Source organism: Solea senegalensis, linkage group LG15 (assembly GCF_019176455.1).
Source record: "Solea senegalensis isolate Sse05_10M linkage group LG15, IFAPA_SoseM_1, whole genome shotgun sequence".
Taxonomy (NCBI): domain Eukaryota; kingdom Metazoa; phylum Chordata; class Actinopteri; order Pleuronectiformes; family Soleidae; genus Solea; species Solea senegalensis.
The window spans coordinates 15,316,777-15,335,643 of NC_058035.1; positions in this window are offsets into that span (position 1 = coordinate 15,316,777).

The following is an 18,867-nucleotide window of genomic DNA, read 5'->3' on the forward strand; positions in this document are numbered from 1 at the left end:
TGCACGTCCTGGAGAGTGGTGAAACATTTATGAATAAGCTCAGTGGTTTTCTCTGCTGACCATCAGCGCCTGTATTCGGTGAATTTAAATCGAGCTGTCACCTCACCTGCGCGTCAACACGTGGAGCACGGACGGGAGCCGGCAGAGGCATTAATCTTTTACATCTGTGTGTTCTCACTGCTTTTTGATAATGGTCACGAGTGAAGACTCCAAAGAGAATTTGGGGAACAAAACAAAAACCCTGCTGCTGCCACTCAGCTCTTTGATTCATGTCAATTTCACTGCACTTGATCGTGTCATTAAGAGAACCAACTGAAACATGAAGGTGCAAAAAAAACCAAACAAACAAAAACGCAGTGTTTTTAAAACGGCACTGAATTATTTACATAAGCGCAGAATGAAAGTTCCACATTCACAATTTCACTTGAGAGAATATAGCAGTCTCACAACAGAGATTGCTGTTGGCGAAATGTAAATAAAAGATGAGGTTAGCAGTATTTTTTTTCTATATTGTGCACAAATCCCATAAAAATACAAAACCCGGCATTCTTTTCTATTTTCCTCTATTCCTCTGATGCCACTTGTAGATCGACAATAATGCCACGCTGACATCAGTAACATGACTGTAGTTACTCGGATTGACTGATTATTCAGTTTGTGATGTTCACATGAGTTGCTATTGGACTATTTCTGTTCACGTGTCACAGTCATACTGTTATGACTCACGCCTACTTCACGTTGTGAAAATTCTAACCTGAGGACACTAATGTCTGCGTGATCAGAGTGAGACTAGAATACGATGGGTCCCATTTTTTTTTTACTTATTCTGAATATGATCTTATGTTGGGGGTCCAAGTAATCGTACATGTGACATTACATGCCTCATATTCAGATAATTGTTATTATCAATCTGGTTAATATCAGCTGGTCATGGCTCGTTACACACTCTGTGGTGCAGTGATTAGGACTGCCGCTGGTTTGAATCCCAGACTTCCCGTGAGGAGTCGGCACATTAACCCCCGTGTTTGTGTGGGATTCTCACCGTCCAAAGGGTCACAGAATATGAGACGTTTAGTTGCTCGTAGATGTGAGTGTGAATGATTGTTTGTCTCTGTCCAGAGTGATGATGGACGGCTGCCTGTGCCTTGTAGTAAAGATGTAAAGTATAAAGTAGATCTGATCCGTGCTTAAGAACAAAATACAGTATTTACTTACTGCTCACTGCTGCTAGACCAGTGAAGCCAGTCTTTCCCCCAATCTAACTTGTGCTTTTCAATTTTGTCTGTCAAGGCAGATTAAGTCAGAGGGTAGACGAGCTGAACTGGAGGTACTCTCCTGGATACACTGGGATTCACGTGGATACACTGAACATACCCACTCTTAACCCAATTAGGATCTCTGCACTTGACCACAGTGCTGGGCAGGGAGAGAGTCGGCGCTTAATGAGTTGTGCACAAGCCATGAATCCTTTTATTTATTTATTTATTTTTTTTGTTACTTCACTACAAAGGGTTTATTCGCTTTGTCTACCAGTGCGGCCCTATGTTCTGCTGCCACAGCACACCGTGCTCTGTGGCTGAAACACATGCTGTCACTAGTGTCTTGTTTACTCTCGCGCAAGTATATTTGTACACAGTTAACCAGGCGAGTAAAAAAAACACACACACACACACAGAGAGAGAGAGAGGCCCTGAAAACACCTCACAATAGTGTGCGACACGTCAGACGTGTAAACACAAATACCTTCACATCCCAACAGAGAGAGGTACACACGCCCCTCTCCGCTGACACACGTGAGGGCAGCTCCTCATGTTTAATCTCGCCCCTTTAAATCATTGAGTAGCACGACGGAAAGACTCAGCAGCTCATCTGTATTCCTGCATGTGCGTGACCTGCACTCTAACGGATGGGCTTTGTCCACGGACGAGCCAGATGAGAAGCAGAGCAGAGTGCTGGTATTACTACTCGACACTGCCTTGCTGCTGTTCTCCATGTCCAGGCTCTGTCACTCTTCTCTGTGTCAGTGGCAGAGGTGTGAAGCCTGATGGCTGTTGTGGTTTTTTGTACGCTTATGTTTTTGCGTCTGTCAATCTGAGTGTGAGCATTCGGGCTGGAAGCTGTGCCGTGTCATGGGCACGTACGTGTGTGTGTGTGTGTGTGTGTGTGTGTACTACTTGTATTTGTGTACCTATCTTTGTGGCATAAACACTGACCTTGTCAGGACTGGTAGCCTTCATGGAGCTAAAACCTGGTCCAAGTGCAGCAGAAACCTAATTTGTGAGGAACAGGTTAAGGGTAGGGTAAGCGGCTAGGGATTGCATTATGTATGTGAGTGTGTGTATGTGAGTGTGTGTAGGCTTGTCTTTCTACCTGTTTTTGTGGCCTTAACAATGACCTTGTCAGGGCTGGTAGTCCTCATGGAGACAAAACCTCATTTGTGAGGAACTGGTTAAGTTTAGGGCTGAGATTTATAGGGAAGGTTAGGGTTTATTACTGGATATGGGTAAGGTTCTCGGCTGTGTGTGTGTGTGTGTGTGTGTGTGTGTGTGTGCATGTCTTTAGTAGGCTGTGCCCGGAAAATATTTTCAGCTGCTTTACAAGTCACTATTCACTTGTAAAACAAAGTCACTGCAGTATTTTTGTAATGGAAAACCAACTTAAACTGTGCCGTGCCAAGGCGAGCTGGGACCATAGGTGGGAAAGGGGCTTTAGAATGGAGTTACCTTTGTAACGTATCGTGAAATTGCAAAGTAATATGCATGAATATGAAAGCCATGGTGCATGATTTAAAAAAGAAATGAGAGCGGTGTAAAGATGAGATGTTAAATAGATGAATGATGTGATGCCGTTTCCTTCTTGTCTGTCTGAAACTCTCGCGAACATGAGAAATGACGTCAGCGGCGGACACACCGAGCTTGTTTCATTAAAGACTTTGACCTCGAGATGCCAGGGAGTGAGCCGGACATCGTTGCTCTGTACATGCCTTAGATTTAAAAAAAAAGAAAAGAAAATGATCTCCTGTCTGCTGTCAGCACACACACACACACACACACACACACACTGAGTACACATTCTTAAATCATTTGCAGTGTAAGGATCTATATCTGTTTATAATTGAATCCTCGCTGCACAGATGATTCTGAGGCTGTTTGCGGTGAACAGAGTCTAAGTGTGTGTAGGCTGTGCTGGAAGAACATCATGACGAGTCCTGTGACACACACTGATTCACGGCATCTGCAGCGCGTGTGCCACTTCTGACATCATGTGCAACATCGGGAGAATTTGACCCACAGACGGGATTTAGCAATAAATACGACATGTGAACACAGGTTTGTCCTCCAACCAGACAAATATGTTTGAGTTGAATTGCAAAGAGATCTATGTATTATTATATATTCATATTGTGTGATGCATTGCAGCACTCTCCTTTCCCCCAACAAAGGTTCATTTGCTTGGTCACCAGAAGTGTCTGTAAACCTGCAGACAGTGAATGTGTCTCATATATCTTTTTTTGTGGTGTCTCTTAGTTATTTAATCTAACTATGGCAAGGAGAGCGTGCACGTACCTGTGATTGGCAGAGAGAGAGAGAGAGACAGGGAGTGGGAGGCTCGCGCGTTGCCAACAGTGTGATAAACCAGCAGATTTTTATGGTTTTGCTGTTGACTCTGTGATCTGCCGGCCTGCAGAACACTTTAAACAAATGAGATGTCAATAGTCGGCGTAATCAGTTAACACACTGAGTTTAGTGTTTACCGAACAGCTGTTTGCTACAGTCATGTTTGGTATCATTACTCACTTTCTCCCTCCTCTACCTCTTGTTTGGCACTGGTCCGTCTATTTTAGTCTCCCTCTGTCCCTCCTGTCCAACTTTTCTCTGACTTGGCTGATTTCATTGCCAGAGATCTGTGTGATTAACTGCCCCTGTGAAGCATTTAAGGGCATGTCAGCCCGACTACTCCAGACCCCCGTGGTGTCTGACAAACAAACCAAAACATCAGCTGCACAGGCCTCTAACTAGAGTTGGAAGATCTCCCTTTTCCCTCATCTAATGATACTTCTCCAGAGGCTGGCATTCAGCACAGGAGCAACATTTAATGCAGCACTGAGATACGACAATACTGAATCTGCAGTGGCACAGCAGAGTTTAAGTTGTATAATAAATTAGCTGTGGCAATATCTCCCAGATGTCATTAACCAGTACACTGGGATATCTCAGTGAAGGTGCTTTTCAGCTGTGTCAGACGTTGCTGCTCCAACCGATCACCTGTGAGTACAACAGACCTGAAACACTTTCTTTATCTTAATTATTTGAATCTCAGGGCAGCTTGGATGGAATTAATATTAATCCTCTGCTGTGCGAGGCTGAGGCACCTCGCAGAAGGCCGGGGGGGGGGGAGCATGCCAATAGCCTGTTCAAGTAAAACTTTCAGTATCACAGGGACTGTGGCTAAACGGCGCTTTGCGGGGTTTTGAATTCAGAGCTGCGGCTTCACACAGGGATGTGAAAAAAAAGGTGGAATTCACACCAAGTCTTCAAATCCAGAGAATCGTTTGGTTTCATCCACGTCTGGCTGTTCTGCAGTCGCTCTGAACGCAGCAGTGGCACAGTATAAGCTACCACATGTCAGGAGTGTACGTGCTGTGAAGTGCAGGACCTAGATTTAACTCACAATGGTGGACATTCTTTTTTCGAGTAGAACTCTTTAGCACCATAATCTGCACAGGGAATAATAATAATTGGCCGGATGCTTTTAATGTTAAGAGAGTTTTCATTTTGATAACCACTCTCCAGTCTCTTTCTGGCAGCACTGCTATTTGGCTCTTTTACTTTATACGATGATTTTGTGAAGTGTTTATGTAAATTTCGGTCCAAATTTATAAATATTCCCAGAAAAGCTTCTGTCTGCCGTCTGGTGCTGTGCAGCGTGCTGCTGGTTGTTAATGGTGTTTATGCTGAAAACAGCTGCTTGCTTGTTGTGCGTGAACTGGGGATTGAAAGAGATGCTGAGATGCGTCACATCAGAACCGCACAGAGCGGCCCTCCGTGGGCTCGCAGACACGTAAATACCACTTTATTTTCCTCCACATGAGGGTCGCGGGGGGTGGGGCCAGTCCCAGCGGACATAGGGTGAAAGGCGGGGGTCGTGTCCATCACAGGGCAAACACACAGAGACAAACAACTATTCACACTCACACCCGAGGTCAATCCAGAGTGTCCAATTAACCTCTGCATGTTTTGGACTGTGGGAGCTAATCGATACAGGATTCGAACCGGTGACCTTCTTGCTGTAAGGCAACAGCGCCGGCCACGACTCGCCATGTGATTTTCTCTTTATAAACACATCGATTCGTGTCCTCCTGCTGTCTGTTTGCATCCAGCCAAATCACGTGCTTTAATGTGTCATAAAGTGTTTTTTATGTTGTGCCTGTAAAGGCTAAACGGACCGGCGCACAATATAAATCTACGTAAAGATGAACGTGGATCAATAGTAAAAGCAGTATTACAATAAAAGGGAGAAGTGAGCGGTTGCCAATGTTTTTATGTGAGATGTCTTCTGTATTTCCTTTGGAAAAACAGGAAGACAGTGATGCTCCTGAGAGCTGTATCTTCTCTGTTCTCGGTAGAAGGCAGAAGACAAACAATAAGGTGGGGAAAAAAGTAAAAAAACAAACGAAATCTTTCTTGTAGTCAAAAAATAAATAAATAAAAACAATTTAGCACCCTGGGGTGAGGGAAAGTTTGTGGTTATACTTGCAACAAAGGAAAGGGTTTTGTCTCCTCGATCGCTGAGCGGAAATGTGTTTTGCATTTTATTTTTGCTTGAACAGATTTGCTGCAAAACTGCTTAGGATTTCCACATCGCAACTCGACTAACCTGCTTTTTAGAGCTTTTCCTCACAGGAACTTTTACACCACCCTGTTTTGGATCTTGGGATTTTCCCTTGAAGTTGGTGACACTTGCAGTTAATTCCCTGTGAGGATGCTAACAGTTTGGAGCGAGGCAAACAAACAGGCCTGTATGTCCCAAATGGAGTGTTACACTCAGTCTTGCAGCTGCGTGACAACACTTAGCCTGATTCCTATTATGTGGGAGTATTTGTAAGCGGAGTCTAGAGTTCGGGTTTGTGCAAACAACTTTTTTCACTCTGCATTCATCATCCAAATCCAAAATGTTGTCAGATGTGTAATGAAGAATCTCGGGAGAAGGTGCAGTGTTTTTTTTCTTTCTTTTTTCTAATTAGCATGAACTCATGCAGCGATAACACTGAAACTTTTCTCAGGTAAATGACCGGTGTGTTCACCGGAGCCTGGGTGTAGTGAGGGGAGATGAATAGCCTCGGGCCATGTTATACTCCTCAGTTCAGCATTATTGGTTTCTGTATCTTCAGGTAACTCATTTTCCAGTTTTCACTGCATGGTCAGGAGCACATTATGAGGAAATTTGAAATTCAGTGTTTGCTTGGAAAAAGAGCTCCTTCACCATCAGAATTAATACACAAACTCATTATAAATAAGAATGACTCGTGTTCGTTTTATGACCACGGGCAACCGCAATTCGGATTTGTAAACATGACTGACTTTCCTCACTCCTTTAAATGAAAAGTTCAAGATTTGAATCTATGATGTTATTTATAGGCACACAGAGACAAAACTGTGAGTATCCTACGTTTGTGATTTTGTTTTAACACACGATTTTTATAAATGTTTAATTTATCCAACGTGCAAACATCTTAACCAGCTGGTTGCCTTGAAGCTATAATCTGAAGGAGGACTGCAGACAGACTTGGTCTGTTTTTCTTTATTATTCAAATGGCGTGATGTTGAAATGAATGTTGACCTTTTGTCTTAATATGCAAGAAGGAATAGACCACGTCTGACCATGGCAGTATTGAAAAAATGCAATGGTAAGGTTTTTAAGGTTGTTTTTTGTTGTGCATAATAATAATAAGTTGCTTTATTAAGGGTTAACGGTTTGCACCAGTCACACAGAGTCAAAGATGACAGATCACAGCAGAACAGAGACGGTGGTTTCTCCGCCACAGCTGCGGCACGCTTCATCGACATTGATGCAGCCGTGGTATTTGAGTAAAATGAGTCTCACCTTGTTTTTGGACAGGAAAAAAAAACCTGACACGTTCTCACACTCTCTCTCTCTCTCATTATACCGTTGCTATACCTGTCACTGGTTTCCTCGCAGTTAAATTAAACAATTTCACATTTTTCTTTCTACAAGTTGTTGAAAGACATTCTAGGACTGTCTGAAGTAAAGTTGACAAGATTTCTTTCTCTTTTTTTTTTTTGTTGAGAAAACCCCGGAAAAACGTAGAGTAAATTCTAAAATAAACTAGAAAACTCACAGTTTTCTGTGTCTTGTCAGCGTAGACCTCTGCAGCGGGGAGAAATAATTGAAGTAATGTAAAAATAACATTCATTCAGCACAGCTGTTTGCGGCGCTATGTTCCGTCACACATTGCTGCCGGGTCAGCCTGAAATAATTTGGGGTTCAGTGTCTTGCTCAAGGACACTTAAGCAGAGGAAACATTTCATTTATGAAACAGCCAGAAATGTTGCATTTCTGTGCAAACTTTACATACAAATGTACAGTTACAACAGGGTATAATTGCATGGGAATACATTTGTAACAGCGGCGTAATATTATTAATATTTTAATTCTAATGCAATTTCCAGCTTAAAAACAATGGTGATGTGTTATTTTACAAAGATGATTACACATGTTTTTTTCCCCAAAATTATATGCGGGTTTGTCTTGGTAATGAGAATTACTGTATAGACTATGATCAGTGTAATACTTTCATTAATATCTTATATCAGTATATACAGTTTCCATTGTGCTTACTATAAAATAGGATGGTATTACCATGATATTGTATTACAACGTTATCACAATGCCATTGTGTTATTGTATTGTAAGGTAAAGTGTACTGTTATATACTGTTTCAGCGTGGCTGACATCCTACAGAGCCATGGTGAAAATGGTCCAAACAACAATATAGAAGTGACCTTTATCCTTGTTGGCCTGCGAGCCAGCGTGAGCTGATGAATGGTCGTATTAAACAAAGACGGCCTGGGTTGTTTTTGTATTGCACAGCTGACGGCAAAGGAACAAATGTGACAAATGCTGTGAGCTGCAGCACATTTGTGCTGTTACACCTGCACACCGCACACGGCCCTGTCTTTGAACACCAAAGTGACCATGTTATTGAATGTTCTTTAAAGACACAGAGTGTTAAATGTTGCAGTGCCGATGAAGTTGCATTTGAATTAGCCTCACCACACCAATCCCTTCACACTGTGTTGTAGAACATGTATATGTATATATATACATAACGCCTCCAGTTACGGCGCTTTTCCAGTATACAGATCTAGCACTGCTTGATGGGGTCGTCGTAGCACGGCTGCACGAACGTGCCGTAACATCATTTTAAACACGACCCAAACGCACAAACTACAGTTCTTTTCAGTGTAACTGAATCATTAAAATCAGATTACTTCAGTACTTCCTTCCTTGACACACTTCACAGAACTGAAACAGCTGAACAGGTTCCGGCTCACGGCAGTGCTGTCGCTAAACACACCAGACTCTTGTGTTAAATATTGAGATTAATTCGAGATTTTCTTGCTAAATGTTGGAGATAAATTAGGATTTTTTAAGTTTTTTAATCGATCTACAGTACGGCATTATTCGGTTTGACTCCTGTGTCAGACGTCGCACTCATCACTCTTCCAGTGACGACACTCGCAGTCTGTCAACGTCACATTTCAGTATTGGCTCAGCTCACTTGGAACTTCGCCAGAGCACCAAGTACCAGGTACTATCACTAATGGAAAAGCAAAATAATGGAAAATTAGAGTCGAGCCGTGCTGTGCTGTGCCAAGTCGTGCTAGAACTGTATAGTGTGAAAGCGCCATTTGCAAAACTCAAAAGATTAGTTTGTCCATGGTGGCGTTACGTGAGGCTGAACCAGCTGTTGATCTAAATAGAAAAGGCACACACTCATTTCACCTAAAGTTTACACACTAAAAAAGAAGCTCTGCACACTGGAACAGACAAGGACTTCAACCTAATTGAGAGTTAAAGCCAGAAATGAAGATGGGAAATATGAACTTGCTCCCCTCCAAATGTTATATTACTGCATACAGATGACATGATATGAGCTGAGTCTAAGCCTTGGGGAGAATAGAATGATAAGCTGCTCTTTTTTTACATACTGACGATTTCTCTCGTTAGAATATCTGAAAAAAAAAAAGGCTCTGAAGGATCTTCAGTGGATCAGGAGGTCATTAGATCGGAGGCAAAATTGAATATGTAATCACAACTCTCATTTATTCCTTTCACATTGTGATCGTCCACCAGGAGCAAGTCTGATGTGATTGTTTCCATTATTGATCGGCACAGGGAAACATAATCTGTACTGACACCCACAGCTCTCATTTAAGAGTCGAGGTGAGTTTACCAGGCATGAAAACACTCTAAATTGAGGTTGCCGGCATCGAAGTGGCTTTGTTGTTCTTCATCCATGGGTGACTAAAAACATTTGCACAGTAAAACCAAAACAACAACGCATGCCTCCTTTGCTCTCCCTAAGCTCCTGCCCCTATTGAGTGATTCTGGTCGACTCTGGAAAGTTCACTTAGAGTTTCTGCATCTATGCTCTGATTATCCTCACTGGGCCAGGCGGAGCTACACCTGGAACTGGAAAATAAATAACTAAAGATCTGTTCTGAAGAACAAATTATACACAGAGGGAAGAAAGCGTAACCTCCTGACTCTCTTCTGTCTCTCCACTGCTGCTTTTTTCCTCTTTCTGCCTCCATGAGCTTTTTTATTCATCCTCACAATCCCAGTGTCTGCAGTCGCTCCAGTCTCCTTCTTTATACTGTGTTTTTGCTGGATTGTCACAGGCTGCTGAAACACTTGCTTTTGTGCTCGTGCAGTTGTATCGACTGTGTATGTGTTGATGTATACATGTCATCGCATTTGTGTTGTCTTCTCTGTGTTTTCTGCATTTTAATTCAAACGTGTTTTATTGTGTTTCTGTATTCAGCCCACAACGTGTGCCTGTGTCTCATTGCTTATTTAAGGTCGTCATGGAAGCAGCAACTGTGGTCAATGTGAAACAAATCCTCCTGCATGTTACTCTGACCTGTTGTGTGTGTGTGTGTGTGTGTGTGTGGTTTTAATGCAGGGCCACAGCAAGCCTTTATGGGGCCCCAAGCAGAATTTGATGTGGGGGGCCCACACACCATGGAGAAATATAATCTAGGTAACAGTCACAATCACTTTTGGTGAAAACATCAGGACACAACCAAGGTTAATATAACGAAAAACGAACAAAAAACTAGCTAACTAGATAACTAAATGAAACAAACAAACTAATATTGCAGCGAAAATGTGTTTAGTTTTCGTCTTTGTAAATTTATCCAATCCAATCCAACTTTATTTATAAAGCACTTTAAAAACAACAACAGCTGAAACAAAGTGCTGTGCTGTCAGAGATAAATTAAAAACAAATAAAATATAAACAACGTGTGACCTAATAGACCTAAGAATAAAACAATACAATACTCTAGTAAGTATAAAAACAACACAAATAAACAAGTCATACAATAAAATTATAAAAAAGATAAAACCAACGTCTCATACTGGGTTGAACGCCAAAGAGTAAAAATGGGTTTTGAGATGTGTTTTAAAAGTATATGTATATGTATAAACAAATTCATATTGAAAAGCTATATTTGAGACAGCCTTCTCATTCATAAAAAAATGTCTTTTTGTTTCAGTGTGGGACATAAGGCTACGCAAGTTAAACATAACATTCGTTATGTAGTTAATTGGGTTGAGTTGGCTCACAAGCAATGTGATGTGTCTCATGACGGATCGAGAAGTTCGGCTTGATTCTTGTGTCGGACGTCACTTCCTGTGACACGCTGATCAATCAGTGGCCAGCAGTCTGACGACTTCACGCAGTTAGTAAGTTCTGGTGCCGTAGAACACCAGAACTTCCATTTTTTTGTCATTGAAACTCAGGAAGAGGAACAGTTTTTGAATCTTGCACCGTGCAAATACAAACAACACAAAAAAAACAAAACTATATAAATAAAAACTAAGCATTTACAAAAAATAAAAACTGGCAAACCTGCTGTAAAACCTAATCAAAACTAGCTTGAGTCAAAACTAAATCAAAATGAATACTAATTAAAAAATCCCAAAACTATTTTAACCTTGGAGACCACTGCTTGCTGTTGAACAGTGGAAATATTTAATTGTCATCTGATTCAACGAGTTTAGACAGTGAGCAGCTGAATTAGCAGACATGTCATCTGTCCTTTACACACCCTCCACACACACATTGTCTCGTGTACTATGAATACATTTATCACTTCTAATTACCCTCTCCATCACAGCTCAGCAGTCAGTCGGGGCACCTGGTGTCCCTTGGGAACAGTGAGAGTCCTGCTGGGATGTGCATCTAATCTCAGGCCACAGCGGCGAAGGCTGCACACTGCTGTGGCGAGGGTGTAGTGACACCGATGCAGTTGACCAATGGATGGTGCTGTGAGCCCTGCAAATCCAATTCTACAGTGTCTGCCATGGCATAAAGGGCAGAAATTGATTTAGATTTTAAATATTGGGGTAACACCTGTGGAGGTTATGCCACAGAAGATTCATTAGCCTTTTAACGAGATAGGAGCAGAATGTGCACTACTCTGCGTGAAATCACTAATCAAACAGCTAATTTTATTAAAGTCGCCTCTGGAATGTCATAATCAGTGTGAATTAAAAAGTAATTAGATCAGATTTTCCCTCGCCCAAAAGTGAGCAATGATGGAATCGTGAAGATGAGTAATTATGCAAAGGTTTTCAAGGCATTCGAAGTACTTTGCAGGTTTAACTTCCATATAGTTGAGGCCAACCCTAATCAATAGCCTCCCATACATTCTTAATGCAGCTGAATGCATTTTGTCTGAGAGAAGCACTTTTTTTTCCTTTGTCTTTAGGGCCATTTTTCAGGATGTGATGCTGAGTCGCATTGAGGATGGGTTTATTGGGTTGAAATTCAAAGCAAAGTTCAACATCAGGCAGACAGTCAACAAAGGCAGACAAATCCATAAAGGGAGCAGACAGGCAAGCACACAAGAACAGAGGTGGGACTGTGATATGGCTAGAGTGGCAAAATAGACAATTTGATGAGGGACTAGTGTGTGTGGGCAACAATACATGCAGGTAGGTGGGGATCAGGTGACTGGGATGGCTTAGGACTGAGGATGGGTTCTGTTGTTATGGTGAGCCCATTTAAACATGTCTCACTGAAGTCAACCTGTAGTAGCAATATAGTAAATAAACACCAGGGGGCGGTTTCACAGGTTTGAATGGAAATCCTTAAACATTTCCATGATGAGTTTATGGTCTCACTTGTTAGTTTTGTGGCCATCATGATATTCAGGCCCACCTGGATTTATTTTGATTTCATGGCTGTAGAATTGTCAAGAAATTTCAATGAGTGAGCGCTTCAGCCCGTTTGTACAAGATAACTTTCACTTTCAATAGCTGGCAGCTATTCAACCGTTTAGGGATTAAGGTAATGAGAAGTATGCATGCCAAATCCTGTCAGCGACAACAGGATGGTAACAGAAGGGTTACAAGCACATGCTGTCAATGTTGGTCCCTTTTATAGGTAAATAGAGACTAAAGCACAGATTATATGAATCCAATCCAATCGAAATGTATTTCTATAGCACATTTAAAAACAACCGAGTTGGCCAATGGGCTATATGCCGCATAAATACAGAAAGCAGACAGGATATGAAACAATGTAAACTAAAAGCAGTAAATAAAAAAACAGAGAGGGCATTACAATAATCCAGTATAGTTTAAATTAAAGCATGAATGACACTCTCAAAATCATTAAACTAAAGGAAAGACTTGACCTTCACTAAAAGCCTCAATTGAGTGAATTTATCTGTAGATCCATTTTAAAATCTTGATCAATTTCACACCCAGATTAGTTACAGTAGTTTTTTTTACCCACTGTTTGCAGGTCACTCCTCTAAACCTCTGGTGGCAAAATCTCAACATTGACACCACTCAAATTTGGAGTTCAGATTATAAATGTCACGAGTAGCTGCCATTTGGCTGAGCTTTGTGTTGCCATGACCAAACTATGAGAAAAGCGATGGAAATTTCCAGCAAACGTTTTCTTAAATTGTCAAAATATAATAATAATATAAAGCAAATCCCAGATTTTAAGAGAATAAAGTGTTATCCTGTTCGCAACTCCACATCGAATCCTTCGAACTGAGCTCTCACATCAGCACATGCAGGATTAGGGAAAATGGACTGAGGGTTGAATGAATGAAACTGAACAGTTTTTAATCAATACAACACAGAACTGGACATGTTGACACACGACATGTACTGTATGTGTTCAATATGATTCAATCATATCATTTTGGACAACAGCAGAGCAATCTGTCGACAACACGATTGTACATTATTAGTTTGCATTAATATGTTAATGTGGTAAACATGTTGAGAGAGGACTATTTACACATTCATCAGACATGGAGCAGCATTAGCATTCATTTTCAGTCCTGTTTTTGTCTCCACTAACCCTTGAGAAAAGAATATCTCCTTGAGGGCTCCTTTCCGTTCACCAGCTCATCACCACAATAATCATTTCGGCGCTTTCTTCATCAACAAACAGCAAAACAAAACAAAACCCAACAACAACAGAAAACTGCACTCTGTAACATTAGTGATTCATCTTTTCTTATTTCTAAACCGTTTTAAAGTCTGCACATTGACTGCTTTTAATCAATCACTCCTAATTAGCTCTGAATCAGCTGCTAAATGGCACAATTTGAATTATAAACGGTGACTTTGTGTGCCTCGTCAAAAAAAAAAAAAAACAAGCGCTGTTGAGGAACGCGTCATTAACTTTATGGTTACAGTACCATGCATCTGTGTTTAAGCAGTGCATCATCCTACCACGCTGATTGGTTCTTCTCCGTTGTGACAGTTCAGATTGCTCTTGTGATTGCTATTTTTGGCCACAGGCTTTTCCAAATGTCATGTTTATGGTTTTGTTTTCAAACTCTCCGTAATTTTATTCCCCCCCACCACCTTCTTTACTGCTGTGCGTCTCGTCCTGCTTTATTCATGTCACTCAGTATGCTGAACACAACATCGCTCAGTGAGTCTGGGCCTCACTTGAAGACATCGTGCATTAAAGACCAAAATAGTGTTCAACCTCTGAGAGTCTTTGAAATATATTGCAGGGGAGAAAATATAATCCAATGGCTATCAGTGATGAAAAAAAAAGTCTTTTATGTTGATGCTTCAGAAGGAGATAATTTCCACCCTGCACTAAAGTGGGATTAAACTGAAGAGAGAGACAGAGGGAAAAAAGAAAAAAAGGAATCGTACTCTATGTTGGAGCGCAGAATCGGGTTTCAGAAGCTATGTACTGATCAAGAAGCCGTTCAGCCGGAACACACCGAAACAAATCTGATAAATCTATCATGAAATTGACCTGGATATGTGGGATACTTTGATCGTGCGAATCAGTGCATAGTTGAGCAGAAGCACCACACTGTTGTGCCAGACTTTACTTTTGTCTGTCGTGCTGAAGTTGAAGTACAACAATGAAGATGAGTCCGTGAAACTCATGTTTGAAACCATTTTTAATGCATTAAACTTATGTATTTATGAAAGGCTGACACTGTAGACTAGCCTTATGCTAATGTTCCACTACAGCTTTCATTGTATGACTGAACAATAATTTCATTTGTGTTATTTTGCTGAAAAGCTGCAATAATCTGGGTCTTTTGGGCATCTACCCATATTTGGCTCATTGGCATTTTTAACTGAAATGATAAATGATGATCTGATCAAATTATATGTATACCACTGTGCCACACAGTTGGTGTAGTGACTAGCACGCTTGCCTTTGCAGCAAGAAGACCTGGGTTCAGGAGGCGGTCAAGGACCTTTCTGCATGCAGTTTGCTTGGTCTCTGTGTGTGTGTGTGTGTGTGTGTGTGGGTTTCATTTGGGCACTCAAGTTCCCTCCCACAGACCAGAAACATGCAGATTTGGGGATAAGGCAAATTAGACACTCTAAATTGACAATAGGTGTGAGAGTGCATGGTTCTTTATCTCTATGGCCCTGTCCAGGATGTACGCTGTCTTTCAACCTATCTCAGCTGGGATTGGCACCAGCGCCCCTGTAACCCTCATGTGGAGGATTACGCAGTAGAAGATGAATGTGCATCAGTAGAAAAACTAATCTCACAACCCTTTACTAAAATATAACAAACTGTCTCAGTCACTACATATGGCCACCATGTTACTGTAGCAGTAGAGAGTTACTTATTACATTTTCAATAGTAAATCTCTGCGGCACCGAGAATTGATTGGTTGATTGAGATAACATCCACTATAGCAACTATTCTAATTATTGAGTAAAAAAGGTCAATAATCTTAAACAGCAAACAGTTAGAAAAAGCTTGCTATCTGGATAATTGTGAATGGGCAAAGCCATCAAAATCCCATGTGAGTGAATCTGTCTAGCCAGCCACTCTACAGTCCTAGTGATTTATTTTGAAGCGTCACAATTTCAGGGCCCCATGCTCCACAGCGAGATTGTTTTTTTTTCACTTTTGTTTTGGTAACATTAGTGACATAATCGTATCTTTCTCCTGAATCTGTCACACGACACAGATCAAATGATGGTGGGGACAGAAAGTTACATTTACATACACATTTTAACACGTTTGATCAATAATTGACAATTATTTTGGTCAGGATAATCATGGCAGGAAGTTATGGAGGCTTTCTTAAAGCAGTCCCTCCCCACTCCCACTCCAGCTGAGTAATCATCATTTGTAGTAACACTCATAGCTGGAGGAATTTCCCTTGAAACTCAGTGGTCTGCTGTACACTCTCTCTGGAGGGAACGGGAACTTTTCTTATCTATGGTTTCGTACCGAGCACAAGCAGCAACTTGTTGTGCCTGTTGTGCATTAATAGGATTTAACTGTGGTCCTTTCATTTGTTCACAAACACTAATTAACGTTTTCTTGTTGACACAATACACATGTTTACCATTGTGTGGTATTCCTTTTCTGTTTTATGCAATTTACATAATACCGCTCATGCCACTAATTGGCAAATAACAACCAGAGGTTGTGAAACATTCTCGTCTCTGGCGATATGAACGATGCCCAAAGGGATAGTCAGAAGTTTATTTTATTCTTTTTTCAAGTGGTTGTATATTCGAAAGATCTTGTTCACTGAGAAAACAAATTAATGGAGTATAAATAAATAATTGAAAACATATGTAAAAAAACATATCTGACATTTTCTATACGAGGCTATATTTGATCCTGAATGTCTGTATTCATGTAGTGACCACTCTCTACAGCTACGCCATTGACCCGTTCACTCACACATTCATACAGCGCATCCATGTGCGGCGCTTTTACAATCAGACATCTTTCATAGCCATTCACATGCCGCCAGCACAGCTGTCAGGAGCAACTTGGGGTTAAGTGTCTAAGTGTCTAGTCTGTAGGTGTTATGGAACACATTAATGACGGCTGTGTTCATTTTCCTGTAAGTCACAGTGTGACGGTGAGCCGGCGTGCGCCCTGAAAAAAAGGAAGCTAAATGGAACTCGGCTATCATTAATTTAGAGTATTTACAACTGTGATTTTCCAACGGTGACCTGTCGAAATGGCTGCTGTGCAATGGAACGGCCTTTATTGTGCCTCTGTTTGACTGTTACCACTGAGTACAAGTAGGTTGGATAAAGTTGTGGGTGGTGGTTTTGAGAAAAGCCCTCCCTCTAATGTCACCATGAGTTGGTTGTGATAGTGCCTGTCACTTTAAGAGTGATGTATGATGGGGTTTTTTTGCTTCCTTATAGCAAGGGCTAGCAAACAGTTGTCAGGTGGAGTTAGTGAAATACTATACTTATCTTCACTGCAAAAGTGTCGTGTTGGAGCGGATACAATGTCGACGGACAACAAACAAGAGTGACAAACACTCCAAACCTTGGACAAGCCACAAAAAGGTAAAGAGTTTTTTGTTGTTATTAGCTTGGTTCATGTCACAGTATGAGAGGTTTTGACACAAACTCCAATTCAAGGAGTGAAGTCGTCCAAAACACAAACATTTAACATTGTAAAATGTTGTATTATTTATCTTATTGTATGTTTTCAATTTTCATACCCAGTCAAAGGTATTTAAAAAGTTGTGAAGTATTTACTTGTACTTAATTAAAAGTTCATCCTTGAAAACCCTCGGTGAAAAAAAGCATTTGGATAAAAAAAAGATCATGGTAAAAATGTTCAAAAGAAGACTGCAAATGTGGCTAAATGAGTGGAGTTGCTTGGGCTCATTCAGAAGAATGAAAGCAGCTGCTTCTGTTGCAGTTTGTGTTGCACTCCATTTTGGGACTTGAAGTCTTCTGCCATGTGGGAAAGGCTGGAATTTGCTAAAAAGAGGGAGGAAGTAAACAACAGAAATGTTGGCCTTGCTTGTGACTGTAACCGCACAGTGAGTCTAAGCTCAGCTGAGATTCTCTGATCAGCCAACAATCTGGCCAGATCTTCCAATACATTTAACGATGTTACACACTCACACAGGCCTTTGGACTTGTGCTAATTAAGCAGGTTATATGAAAATACCTGTGTGTTGTGTTCCCTGGCGTGACAGTGGTGTTTCTTCCGCCTCTGAAGATGTTTATTCAAAAGAGAGAGGGTTAATATCAACAGATGGAGTGCAAGATAACAAGTCATCAGTCAAACGGCGAAACAAACTGTCAAAACATGACACGTCTTTATATTCATTTGGACACCACTGCTGCCACAGTGTTGCTGGCTCCAGCAGAGTGTCTGATAACTGTGCGCACACTGCGATGTTTTTCTCAGTGGAGTTTCTCCAAAAGCTTTAGATGGTCTCAGGCTTATCTCCCAACATCCCTGTGAACCCACTTACCAACACTTCTATGCATCATTTGCAAGTATGATGTGGAGAAGAAGGCCCACGCCGCCTGTGTGAATTGCAAATAGGCACCAACAGAGAAATCCTGTTGAAACATCCTTATTTCAACTTCATACTGTATTTAAAAGCAAAGACAGGCTGTGAGGTGTGAGGATGCAGTTTTTAGTGTATCTGCTGTGCCGTGTTGTCATTAAAGCTGAATACATATCAGAGCAGCCAGCTGTAGCGTCCATTAAAACATCTGTTTCAGTTACTTCTCTTTCCAAGGCACTGTTCAGCCACTCCACTCTCACTCTCAAATCCCGAGCTCCCAAAGTGAAAGAGGCACAGCAATCTCTAGGCTCACTGACTGTGGGGCCTGTGGGGCTTTGTGGTGAAAGTCTAGGCACGTATTAGCTGTGCAGTGCTGGCTGACCCAGACGGGTCCATGGCCACATAACTGCCGTCTCATGCCTACTCAAAGGGCCCCTGTGTTGGAATGTGTCGACACGGAGCCTGGCCCCTCTGGAACATCATCTGTGGGATATTCAGAGCTGGCAGTTTGACAGGCAGGTATGTAGACACAAGATGGCTGGAACGTGGCCCTGCCGCCTCTGTGGTTCAAGCTTAGGTTTCCTGTGTGGTGGTTTTTATTCCCCTCCATTATCCCCACTGTCCAGTTTCATTCTTGGTCTTTTTTTATGTGCAAATTGCTCTATCCAATCACTTTTTTACTCCAAACCCATCCATGTGCAAATCTACATAGTGATGGTTTCTTTTGTATGTGCCACAGCTTCGCCTCATATCACTGCGACTGGTTCTGGGCATGTTATTCATACAACTGTTTCCACTTCCA